Source organism: Ambystoma mexicanum, chromosome 1q (assembly GCF_040938575.1).
Source record: "Ambystoma mexicanum isolate Mex_15411 chromosome 1q, UKY_AmexF1_1, whole genome shotgun sequence".
NCBI lineage: Eukaryota > Metazoa > Chordata > Amphibia > Caudata > Ambystomatidae > Ambystoma > Ambystoma mexicanum.
Window position 1 is genome coordinate 1,147,299,682 of NC_090922.1, and position 12,870 is coordinate 1,147,312,551.

The following is a 12,870-nucleotide window of genomic DNA, read 5'->3' on the forward strand; positions in this document are numbered from 1 at the left end:
AATACCCAAACTGCGTAAATCCATAAGTTTCTGGTCTAAGCTTCCACTATCCATGCTGGGCAGGGCCTCGATAACCAAATGATCATTCTACCTAGATTCCTGTACGGGTTTCAGAATGTGCACTGTTATATCACCAAACCCTTCTTCCAGCTTTTAGACACAATAATTAAGGAATTTCTATGGGGGAAAAGCAGACATCGGGTGGCACTATCTAACTTAGTATTACCACACAGACAAGGAGGGTTCCAATTACCGAACCTTAGAAAAGTACTACCTTGCGGCCCAGTTGAGCCATGTATCCAAATGGTTAGCAGACAAGACCACCTCGGAGACCCCCCTGCTACAGGCCATGATCTTCCCAATCCGACTGAAGGAGTTGATCTGGGCCCCTCAAACTTTGCTACACGGTCAACCTTTTCTGGCAATCCTGGGCAGGAAAATATGGCGTAGAACTGAGATGACATTACACTGGAAGCGATCATACTCCCCAGAAATACCACTAATTTCACGACTCGATAAGTCTGACACCACCCTGCACACCATTAGGCTCTGGGAAGACAAAGGAATATACACTTGGGGTGATCTATACTCTGAAGGCACATTCAGGGAATTCACCGAGTTGCAGGAGGGAGAGGGCATTCACGCTGGCATTCCTGTGGTACCAGAAGATCCGCAAGATAGCACGCACGAAATGGGACACCTGGCCAGAGGAACCAGAGGCAACCCCCTTTCTGACACTATTATATAGCCTGAGTGAGGGGGGTGGGCGATATCTCAAATCTATAGTCTTCTCATTGATATCCCCAATCCCCGTAGCGATGCACTAAAGACCCGCTTGGAAGCAGACACGGGAGAAGAGTTGTCCGAGAAAGAATGGAGCAGAGCGCTGTCCTTTCCGAAAGAAGTCTCTAGAAACCAGAGATTTCGGCTAATTCAGTTAAATGTTCTTTATCGCACTTACTTAACCCCGAGCAGGATTGCAAAGTTCAATAAAACCACCCAGAAACAGTGCACTTGGTGTGGGATGGAGGGAGCGGATTTAATCCACATGCTATGGAACTGCACCAAAGCACGCGGCCTCTGGTCAATAGTGAAACAAACCTGTGAAGAGGCAGAAGTCACTAGGTATAAGTGGACCCCAGCTGAATGTCTCCTAGGCTGCTACCCTAGATTAGCCAAACTCAAATATGCGATTAAACTGATGGACTTGCTATGCATAACAGCTAAGAGGAGGACCATTGCTATGGCATGGAAACAGCCTGCAGGGCCGAACTACAGGGCGTGGCGCAGAGAATTTGAAAGATGGGCGACCGCCGAAACGAGAGCCTGGGAAGACACTATGGCTAGATCCACTGACAAGTCGAGCACGGCCCTTGCCGCATGGAAAGACACCATGTCCAGACTGTTTCGCTCCTCCGATGATAAGCCCCCCTGAACATCATGCCTGTTCTATTACATGACCTAAATGGTCGACTAAGACACTTGAAATCGAACCCCCTCAGCATCAACGCTCCTGGGAGGCCCATACCCACGCCCGTGGCACCTGGCCACTCCCCCCGCTTGTAAACCAATCAGCAACCATTTGCCCCTAGATCGGAGATAGTTAATGTTATGTTGTTATGTTATGTTGTTATGTAAATGTTGTTGTTTTATTTTGCAATGGAAGAATTTCAGTGATCAAGTCAATTTGAACAGTGATTGTAACTATTAATGCCAATAAACAACTTTTAAAATAAATACATGAAACATTATGCAAGCAGGACCTGCCTTATGAAGGGCCTGTGGAATAAGACCATCCATTTCATTGTCAGCGGTTGAGCGGTCAGGCTCTTTCTGACTACCAGACCCCATGACCAGTTGTACAAAATTCTTTTACCTGCAAAGCACCATTTCAGAATCCAGGGGAAACAGCTTTAAACGTTCAGGACATTCCTGGCCCAGCGGTGGTTGCAGTGAACGGGGCTCGAGCTCCGGTCAAATTGCCTGGACAGCTGCTGCTGATGCCACGGCATGTGATCGTGTGAAACCCGAGGTTTGGGCCCACTTCAGGTGGGGCTGCGCATCTCTCAGGTTTCCATAAATCACTCGCAGGCCAGTCAGGCTGGCAGGAACTGCACGTGCAGCTTGGTCGCAGATTATTATCGGCACACACGTGTGCCCCTATTGACTGCGCATACACATGCTATGCCCATACAGAGAAATCTCAGCATGGCGCAAATTAAAAGAGTACTATGGGTCCACTTCCCAGTACTGGCCTTCCATCCAGTTAATAAACTGCTCCCACAGGCTTTGCCATGAAGCCACCTCAGCCGTAAACAGCTGTTTGCACTACAAAAGGGGGGAAAGGGAAGGTGACTTTTGAGGTGTCAGCCCTCAGGATACTTTGTTGATAGTGACCTCTAAAATGGTATTATAGCGAGCTTTAAGTACTGTTTCTGTTCTGTTGCTTAAATTGTATGCACATTTTGAACTTTCCTGACTCACACTTGAGCTATCATGTGTCATCAGTATACTTGCAGATTTCAAACTTCCCTGACTCACACTTGAGCTATCATGTGTCATCAGTATACTTAACTGGAAGTGAGCTACCACTTTTCCACCTCCAAAATGTATTGTTAGTGTTTCTTGGGTAATCTTGAATTATTTAGCCACCCAGTCGTCGAAGTGTACCAAAGGAAGTAGTGGGACTATGTTCCCTGCTGTCCCACAAACCCATGATCAAACTTGTACCAACCTTATTAGTGAAAGGGCCCCATCATGAGAAGACTAGACACACTGCACTGTAACCAGCCTTGTTAATTAATTAGCATGTCTGGATAAACATATATGACACGTTGATGGTCTCATACACTATCCCCAGGATATACATACGGGCCGGGCTGGATATGAGTAAAACTAGACGGGGTCATATGATTTACAGATGTGAGGGCTCCTGTTCATGGCATCAGTTTGGGGTTGCTGTGTTGTTTTTACAATCCGGTTCATCTTTGGATATTACCTCGATGTGTTTTCCTTTCCTCTCTGGCCGATCATTTTTGTGAGGTGTGACGTTCTGGCGGGGAGGGGAGTAGGTAGGGTTACTGGGGTCTGTGGGGCTGGGGGCTTTCTTATGTCCTATAGCAGGGTTTGTGGCTTCAGCAGCACAGTCGTTTTACTTTTCCTCCTGTCCTCGAGTTCCGTTTTTTCAGCCTGTGAAGATTATTGCAGTTTTTCTCATGTCTGACTTTAGTACAATAAAATGTTATTCGAGCCGTAGAAACCCCACTGCAATAATCACCTCTGATGCCTAATTGTGAAGGGCGGTCTGCCACCGTTTTAAACATGGAGTTATGCTTCCTTGCACCACATTTCTGTTTAAAAAAAAGGAAAGGGTCGTTTTCAAAACGCTAGCCCTTACCCACAAATGTATTCACGGCTTCGTCCCCAGGTACCTAATGCAAAGGATTTCTAGACAAACAGCCTCCAGACCTGCCAGATCTGCCTATGCCAACCGCATCATGGTTCCTCACACGCGTAGAGTGTAACCCTGTAAGTAACTGTCTGTTTAAGCATCACACCTGGGATGCATTTTGTAACCCACAAGCAAGCCTTCTTAAGTATACTTATAGCGCCTCGTTGCCTGGAGGGCTGAAGTGCACTCTACAAATACAAAAATAAATAAATAAATAAATAAATAAATAAATAAATAAATAAAACAATACTTTGGCTAAAATGTAGGCACTAGGTGGGTGTTTCTCAAGAATGCTGACTTACTTGCACCATCTTCGAGCGGTTGCTTGCTTCTGAGCATGCAGACCACCCTGGCAGTGCCTGGTAAGTGTCTACCCTATGCCTACACAGAAACCCAACTGTTGGCTTTGCCAGTGCTTGTTTTTGATAGCACTTCATTGAAGGACACATAGACTGCTTATATATCAAGTGGCTGAAGGCAGACCTGATTAAGACATTTTCAGTACATCAGTAGTGCATTTACAGCATTTACAGCATTTACAGCTCCATTTAAGTCATTAATTCTCAGATGACTGCTTTAAAAAAAACACTGACAGGCATGTTGAGTGCAAAGTTTGATGGGAAGGCTTGATTAAAGCAAGCTCAAAGTGTTCCCATGAGGAGGTGTTTTGAGCGGGGAGGGGTCGAGGGGCAGAAATGGATGGAAATGGCCATAAGGATTAGCATGTCCATGTGCAGTTGATGGGTGGGCAAATAAACAAACAACACATACAAGCTTTATCTCCCTCCTCATATGCCATTTCTCCCCATCTGTATTCTAATGCAATAGTTTTGGCTTATAGGTGGCACTAAAGCGACCTAATAGCCCAAACCAAAACATATGCTTACTGCTTTGACCGACCAGTGCTAAATCTCTGCCTCGGATGAGGTACATGAGAGCTAAGTGTTTGGTGCAGCGTCAGTTGGCAATCTTTTCAATATCCTAGGGTAGCTTACTGATTGTATGTGAAAAGAGAGTTGCACAGGTGGAAACAATTTCCTAGATAGTTAACATTTCATTGACGATCATAATCTTGTCTTCTAGTTCGACCCCACAGATAAGCCACATTAGAATCACTGCTATTTTTTTTTTTTCGGGAAAATGTCAGGCCTCCCTTTTTGGTGTCAGACGGGACAACTGATAACAATGTAGTGTGGTGTTTTGGCGTCAATATTCTTCTACCATTCCAAGGGAGATAATCGGAAGTACAATTGTGGGTCTTTTTTATATTTAGTGGTTAGGCATGCAGAATCCGAAAAGTGTCAGTGTGCCAAATAGTGCTTTTTTCTGCAACTTTCTCCATTGTTTCCTTTTCTTTTCTTTCGTAAAAGCTCCACTGTGGCAAGCTGGTGATGCGTAGGCCTGCAGAGCCAAGACATGATCAACAAGAAAGTGTGCACACCATTTGCAAAGAATTCATCCACAAAAGGTGTTGCCATTTCACAAGAAGGCACTGTATAGTGCCCAGAAAGCAACATCATTTGCACCCTTCATCCCCAAATGAATTTAAAGTAATCACCCCAAAATGTATTGCCACTATATAACAAAAAGGCACAACATCAAGCCTAGAAAAAGGACCAGACAGCCCAGCACAAAGTGTGTGCAATAGAACATGCATCTTTCATCCCTCAATCATTTTAGAGTAATCACACCCAAAAAGGTGATGCAACCATTTCACAATTTAAATTAATCAGCCCTGAAAAGACTTTACTATTATATGCCCAGGTACTCTCACCAATTTGCAGCTGCTACAGTCCAGTTAATACCAGTGCCTGGCAAATGCTTTCCCCATGACTACACAAAAGCAAAACCTGCATTGCCAATACTCATTTAAGAATGCCTTTTATCTGTTTGCCCTTTCTAGCACAGGAATAGGATGAAATGGATTAGGGATGCATGCTGTCTGGGCACCTTTAATACCAGACAAATTTGTTTTTTTCTATTTGTTTTTTTCATTTGCTAAATGTTGAACGTCCCCATACAGCCACGTCTCTGGATGGGTGATTGTCATAATGTGTTTGCTCTTAGATTAGCTGAGCGGCTGATGTGGTAAGTACATCCTAGTACTATATCTTTGTTTGCTGCTTGTTGAGTTGAGGTGTTGCTGTTGCTTATTTGAGAATGTTGCTTGTTTATGTGCATCATCTGATATTTGCAGCCTTTTAAACCATACAATTTCTAATGATCCAAACTCTAGTCTGTACTGCTGCACTCTATCCAGAGATTAAATATTAGTGTGACTGTATCATGGACTGTCCAATAAGTGAGAAGACTTCTAAGATGATACACATGAGAACAAGTCAGAATCTGAAATTAATTTCTTTACTTTAGGAAATGGATATTAGGAAGTACTTTGGCAGTAAGAGTTCAGCAGCAGCAGCAACAACATCGTCATCATCCACATACAATGATTCTCAGCAGCACCAAGAAGAATCTGAGACTGCAAAAGAGAGTATTCAGGTTGGTGATTATTCGCAACATGCTCAGGAAGGCTCAAGTACCGACACATGTCAGAGTACAGTTCCAGAAATATTAAGTGGTGGACCTATGGCAGTCAGTAGATCTAGTGAGGCAACAGATATTGATAAAGGCCCAGTACAGTTCAAATTAGTCGAATATCCTTATGACATTTTTGGTTTACAAAAACATTCATTTCAGTTTAATTGGTTTTCAAAATACTCTTGGCTGGAATATTCTGTCAAAGGAAATGACTCTTTTTGTTTTGCTTGTAGAGATTTCTTGTCAAAACATAACCGGTTAAATGCAGATTCATTGTGTACTAGTGGATATAAAAACTGGAAACGTGCCTTAGATTCATATTAAGACCATGAAATGACAGCAGCACACAAATCAAGTTTATTGGCATGGGCATTATACAAGCATGCTCTAGTGGATGGCAATTTAGTCCATCATATGCAAACAGGCAGTGAACTTCAAATCAAAGAAAGGTTAGACTATCTTCTCCGTATTGTGGCATTAATAAAGCTCCTTGGTAAACAAGGAATTTAATTTCGGGGGCATGATGAGTCTGAGGATAGTGAGAACAAAGGACATTTCATAGAATTCTTGAATGTACTATCCACGTTTGACCCTTTTCTTAAAAAGTATATAACACCTGACAATGCTACCTACACTTCCCCATCATCTCAGAATTAAATCATCCAGTGCTGCTCTGAGGAAGTGACACGTAAAATAATAAAAGAGCAGAAAGCTTCTGGCATGTATGCAATAATAGCAGACAAGGCAGGGGATCATCACGAAGAGCAAATGGCAATCTGTGTTTGCTATGTTTTATCAATAAGTGGTGAAATGAAAGAACATTTTCTAGGTTTCAGGAGATTGGAAGATTTTAATGCAGATGCTATCGCAGAGTCTTTACAGGAATGCCTAAAAGAACATGGGGTAGGCAGTATATTATGTGTTTCTCAAACTTACGATGGTGCAGCTGTTATGAGTGGAGTAAGTGGTGGTGTGCAGGCAAAGTTTAAAAAATATCATCCAGAAGCTATTTATGTTCATTGTTATGCCCATGAGCTTAATCTTGTGCTATTCGTAATTGATAGGGAAGCCCAAAAATGCACTCAACAGTAACATCCCTACCTTATTTTGGAAACAGTTAAGCAGTATATATATATGAGGTAGTTATATATTAGCAACAGTTAGACCTATATGCAATTCCTCTCAAAATTTCATTGAATTTTATTTAGAATATAATCATTAAAAAAAACAACAATTACATGTTCTAGAAAAAAACAATGTGTACAATTAAAAAAAATACTTTTCTAAAAAAGCACAATAGTCTGAGTGACAAGAAAATCATTTGTAGTAAGGAAATGAGCCCTATGTAGACTCAGTTAGTTATCAGATAACATTAGAGTCCGTTGGAATTTTTCCGTTAGTAACAAACTTGATTTGTATTTACAGGGTGTCCTAGTTAAACCATCACTAGAACTTTGGACTCAACGCATTTCTGTTCAGTTTTTGTCTCTTTATGTTCCAGTCTTTGCTTACCAGCAGAGAGGGCTTCCACACAATCGTCCAAAAAGAAACTCTAGATTTATCTAAATCAGTTTATCTGAAAATTGCTGTGTGAAATACATTACGAGTTATGCGAAATACAGAAAGAGTTTCAGAGCTGCTGCAAAAAGCAGAATCCTTGCTCAGGGATAGCAACACCGAAGGTGAGGAAATAGTAGTGGAATAAAGAACAAAGCAAAAGATCATGGAAGACTTCTTCTTCTTCTCAGGAACATGTCTGTACAAAAGAGGACTTTAGAACATAGTTATTTTTCCCGTGCTTGGATCAGATGATCTCTGAACTAGAAAATCGGTTCTGCAGTGTCAAAGAAGAGATGATGAGAGGAATTCAGGCCGGCAGTCCACTTTCCCCAAACTTCCTATCTGAAGATTTAAGGGAAATTGCAAACCATTACAACATAGACTTTAAGTCTGAGGAAGCACTTGTAGAAAAAATGATTTGGCTAAAATGAAACTGAATGGTCAAACTCTCATGGATCAAGTGTACAAGCTCTTAGATCCTCCAACTGTAAAAAAATTATTCACATTGTTTTAACCGTGCCAGTGAGCAGTTGTAGCTGTGAGAGATCTTTCAGTGCTTTACGGAGGCTTCACAATTTGCTCACATGTACAATGGAGCAATCTAGATTACAGGACCTTGCTGTACTTTCAGTAGAGAGAAGAGTACTACAATCCGTTTCTGATGATGCTATTGTTGATCATTTTGCTGGCATGCACACACGAAAGCAAGCACTTACTGTCACTTGTCAAAATGTTAAATGAAGCTATTTGAGATTGTGATATTATACAGTTTGTTAAATTATATTTCACATGGTTTGCTCCTTCAAATTAACTAACAATATGGACTCTGTATGTAAGTTGTTTCAACCAGCTAATCGATTTAGAATTCCCCACCTGAACCGTTTTGTTGCTGGGTAGAAAATTTTCACAGACAACATGTACCATTTTACTGCAAATGTATCCTTATTGAATGTAATCCATGTCTTTTTCACTCCTCCAACATGGCGGTCTTTGTGTAGTACACAGAGGGGCCATAGGACTCACATTAAGCCAGTGTGCATGCACAATGGTTGTCATGACAAATGGGACAACATTTAACCAAGAAGAACGGGTGATCTGATCACTATGGCTTTCATGAGCGCGGCGAAAACCCACTGTATGGAATTTTAATTTTGTCTTCAAGCGATTCCACTCGCGAAGGGACTCGTGTTAGAAAGCAAGACTTAATTAGATATTCCCCCGTTTTAGGGTGAACGAAACACAGGTTGGCTTTAGCTAAGAGCACCATCTACGCCAAGACAGATGAATAAGAATACCCTGGCTCTCCAGCCACGTTCTCGCAACAATATGTAAACTCTTAAGCAATGCAATATTTGTGATACAGACAGGGCTTTACTCTACCTCATACTAAATAAGGATCCTTCTGGCAGGACCTTAACGTATCCACCAGGGCACTGAAAGATCCATTCTTGAAGCATTTGGCACTTCTTAACAGCTATCTTTGAGCAACCCGCGAATGTGGTAAGAACACAACTGCATATCATATCATAAAGCAGGGTATATTGTTTTAAATTACAGACCAGTAACCACTGTCCATAATTTCACTGCCACACAGGACTGGCAGCATTGTATCAGCACAAAGCACAAATCTGACTCGATCTCAAGATAACAAACCCCATTGCTTATTGCATTGAGGTGAGCCTTTCATTTAAAGAAAAAACATTAGTACACTTAACTTGCCATGATGTGGGACCCAGAACTATTCTGTAGCGACTGTTCCCACTCATGGCCCACCATTATCCATTATCTAGAAACAAATCCAGTCTATCTCCAATTTCATCTAGATTCTACAAATCTGGTTTGAGAGAAGAACTTAACATTTGGGTTTTTACCTGTTAGCCATTGCTGAGGCAAGCAGAATCTTTAAGATACTCGGGTTAGTGAGAGCATACAATCACATTAGATTTGAAGGTATTGTGTTAGAAACTGCACAAAACGGAGTGCTGAATATATTTATTTATTTTACAGAACTGATTAATTGTTGTACCTGTTGAAGGGCAGGAAAGCCCGAAATGCGTCGTACCTATTGAGCGAAAAGGATACACTTAGAAATCATTCTTGTACACCCAAGTTTATATGTTTATTTCTGAAATTAAGAACGAAACCATGAGATCATCTTCAGTCACAATTGTTTGAAAAATGTCAAAGCATATGGCTTGTACTAATGTAAATATCATTATTTCCTGTTATATTCTTGTATTTCTCACAGAGTATATTGAGACATGTGACTTAAACATTATATTTCATGACTACTCCCCCTTTTAAATAATCACTTTGTATTATGTATATTTTTTCTTGACTCTAGTTTGGCAATTCCTTGCTATAAAGTTGTGCACAGATTTTAGTCTCATTGTTTCAGATGTGACTCATTTTCCTATTTGTACAAATTGATCTTGTAGCCCAAGATCCCACAATCTGTGGCACCTAAACACATTTAATACTCTTCCAACTATTCCTTCAACAATATTACATTTAAATGTATAGGAGTTATATTATTTGAGTGCCCCTCTCCGCCATTGTTTTTTCTACAGTTAATTGAGACGTGTCATCATGGGAGACACTCCACTTATCCACTTATGTAAGACACTACCAAAGCACATGCTCAAGCTCCAAAGCTATAGTGCGGAATTGGTGAAAGGCAAGGCAGATAAGATGTTCATACCTATGGTAGGGTAGGGGGGGACCGACGATCCCTATATAATTAGAAGCAGCCATAGTACGAAGGGAAATGGCGATGCTCGAAAGGAATGGACGATGACGGTAGACCATGGAGGACAATAATAGCTCTCGAAGAAGAAGGGTACAGGTTGACTGACATTACTGATGATGACATGTTTAGAGAAGACCCAACAGATAATGAAGTAGTGTTCTTTATGAGCATCACATACTGGATATGAATAGAGAAGAGGGAAATTCCACTGCAAATGGCAGTAATGTGGCAGCGTCCAGCATTTTTTGAGGAAGACTTGGAAAACGTGCCAAGTGTCCTGTGGAGCACAGGCCGTTATGACGTGGGCCTGTTGAAAGCAATAGGGGAAGTTAAGATAAAGCTGAAGCCAGGGGCAATTTTATCTTGAGCAAGACAGTACCTCATGTCTCGAGAGACTGATGAAGGTATATTTCAGACTATTTCAGCACTAATGAAACAAGGTATTCTGGTGCCAAGAGAATCATTGCGCAATACCGCAGTGTATCCTATCAAAAAATCAAAGGGAGGGTCGTGGAGATTTATACAAGATATGAAACCAATTAACCAGATTGTGGAAGCAGAGTTTCCTTCAGTTCCTATCCAGGCAACGATACTGTGTAGTATCCCAGTGGAAGCTCAATATTGCACAGTGATTGATTTGAAAAATACATTTTGCACAAGGACTCACAAGACTTGACTTCCTTTACATTCTGAAAATCTTGACTAAAACACACTTGTTTGACCCAGGGGTACTGTGAGTCCCCATCAAATTTTAACAGAGTCCTACTGATGGACTTAGGCAATATTGATCTTGAGGGCGCTAGAGAGCCCAACCAAGATGGCGGCTCCCCTGTGAGCTCCAATCAGAGCTCCCGCGAATCCTGAATTAATAAGCGCTTAAGATGGAGAAAACTCCAATTCCACAACAGAAATGGCTTCTTAAAGCCCCCTGCATATACTTGATACAATGTGAGCCGTGGAAGGACCACCAGTACTTAAAACTCCAACAATCGAGTCTCGGCGGGAAAGCATCCTCTGCGCCAATGAAACACAGACAAATGTCCCAAAGGTGGAGCCATGGCCGGGAGAATGACCTCACCTTGTCACTGCATGGAAGAGCCCCAGATGTGCGCTGGCTGCGACAGAACCACTGGGGGCTGACCTGGCCTGAGGCACAGTGGACCATTACAAAATGAGACTCGAGGGAGTTTGCCTCCCCAACGGCCCTTTGTGGGCACCTGGAGGTCCAGTACGAGCATACGAGCACCAGTCGAACCCTACAGCAACCCCAGAGTGGCCGCACACAGAACATGCAGCAGGTGCCGGGGCCCTGGGTGGAGAGCCCCATGGATGCTTGAGGGACGGGACTCACCCGGCAACCTTAACACTGTAGACCCTGGTGGCCGCCGCGCTAGTCACAGCACACCAACCGCAACAAGTACAGAGGAGGGAGAGGACTCACTCAGACCCGACAACAGGTGGGTAAGCTCACCCAGAAGTAACAATCGAAGATCGTGGCTGTGCAACAAGGCAGACTTGGGATCACGACACCTACTGCCCGGTTATCGCCTCGATAAATCCCTACGACCCAACAACATGCAGCAACCCGGCGCCGGGGCAACCGAGTCACAGGACAAATCTACCGCACCTACCCTCCCCACCCCACGTGGAAGGCTGATCTGACTGGGGGGATGCAAGGAGAAATCTGGGGACAAAGCTGGGGTGGACAGCTCAAATCCATCCGAGCCGGCTGAATCCTGCTTCCGGCCTGCTATATGAGATCCGCCTAGTCCTGGCTGGTCTCCAGCCCATAAACTAAGTGGGGCGAGGCAGCCACTGACGCATTGTATTACAGCGGGCCAATCCATCCTCGCAATCAATGTGCAACGCATGCGGAAGCCACTACAGCGACATCGGCCTAAGCGGCACACCCACAGGGTTCCAAAAACAGTCACCAGCTACGAGGTGAGGAGGGGGAGAGTGAAAAATGAACTGCCTTCACAATGTATGCCTCTGCTTCCCAGGCCCGTCCTTGCCACAGAAAGACACAGATACCACAACATCCACACTGGGCTGACAGCTCCTCGGCTGCAGGGTGGCTCCTAACCCCCCCTACCCTCCGGGCCACGAGTAAGGGGACCTCACCTCCATTATCCCACGACAGACAAGAAAACTCCACCCGACACGCAACCCAGATCTCGCAGACCCATCTACTGCGCCCAGAGACCCCAGTGCCACGCCAGGAGACCCCCACGGGGGAGAGTCCTTCAGCCCAAACTGCACTGAGTCACCCTGCGATCCGCCCCAGGCTACTTTGGCGAGTTGCACCCTTACACAGAACCCGATCAGCTCAGACCCCTGCTACCACAGCTCCTCTGGCTAACACCTATAGGACAGTAACCTCAAAGCGTTCACAAACACGGCTGGACCGTGGCTCAGTGAAACCAGCGTAATCCCCACACTGAACAGTGAGGACCATGACAAGCCACAAGACGGTGTCCCCTCCCCCAGTCGGCTAAAGCCAAGGCCCACACTGACGGGTAACCATAAAATGACCCCGCCGGTGGTACTCAACCCGCAGGTGCAACCTCAA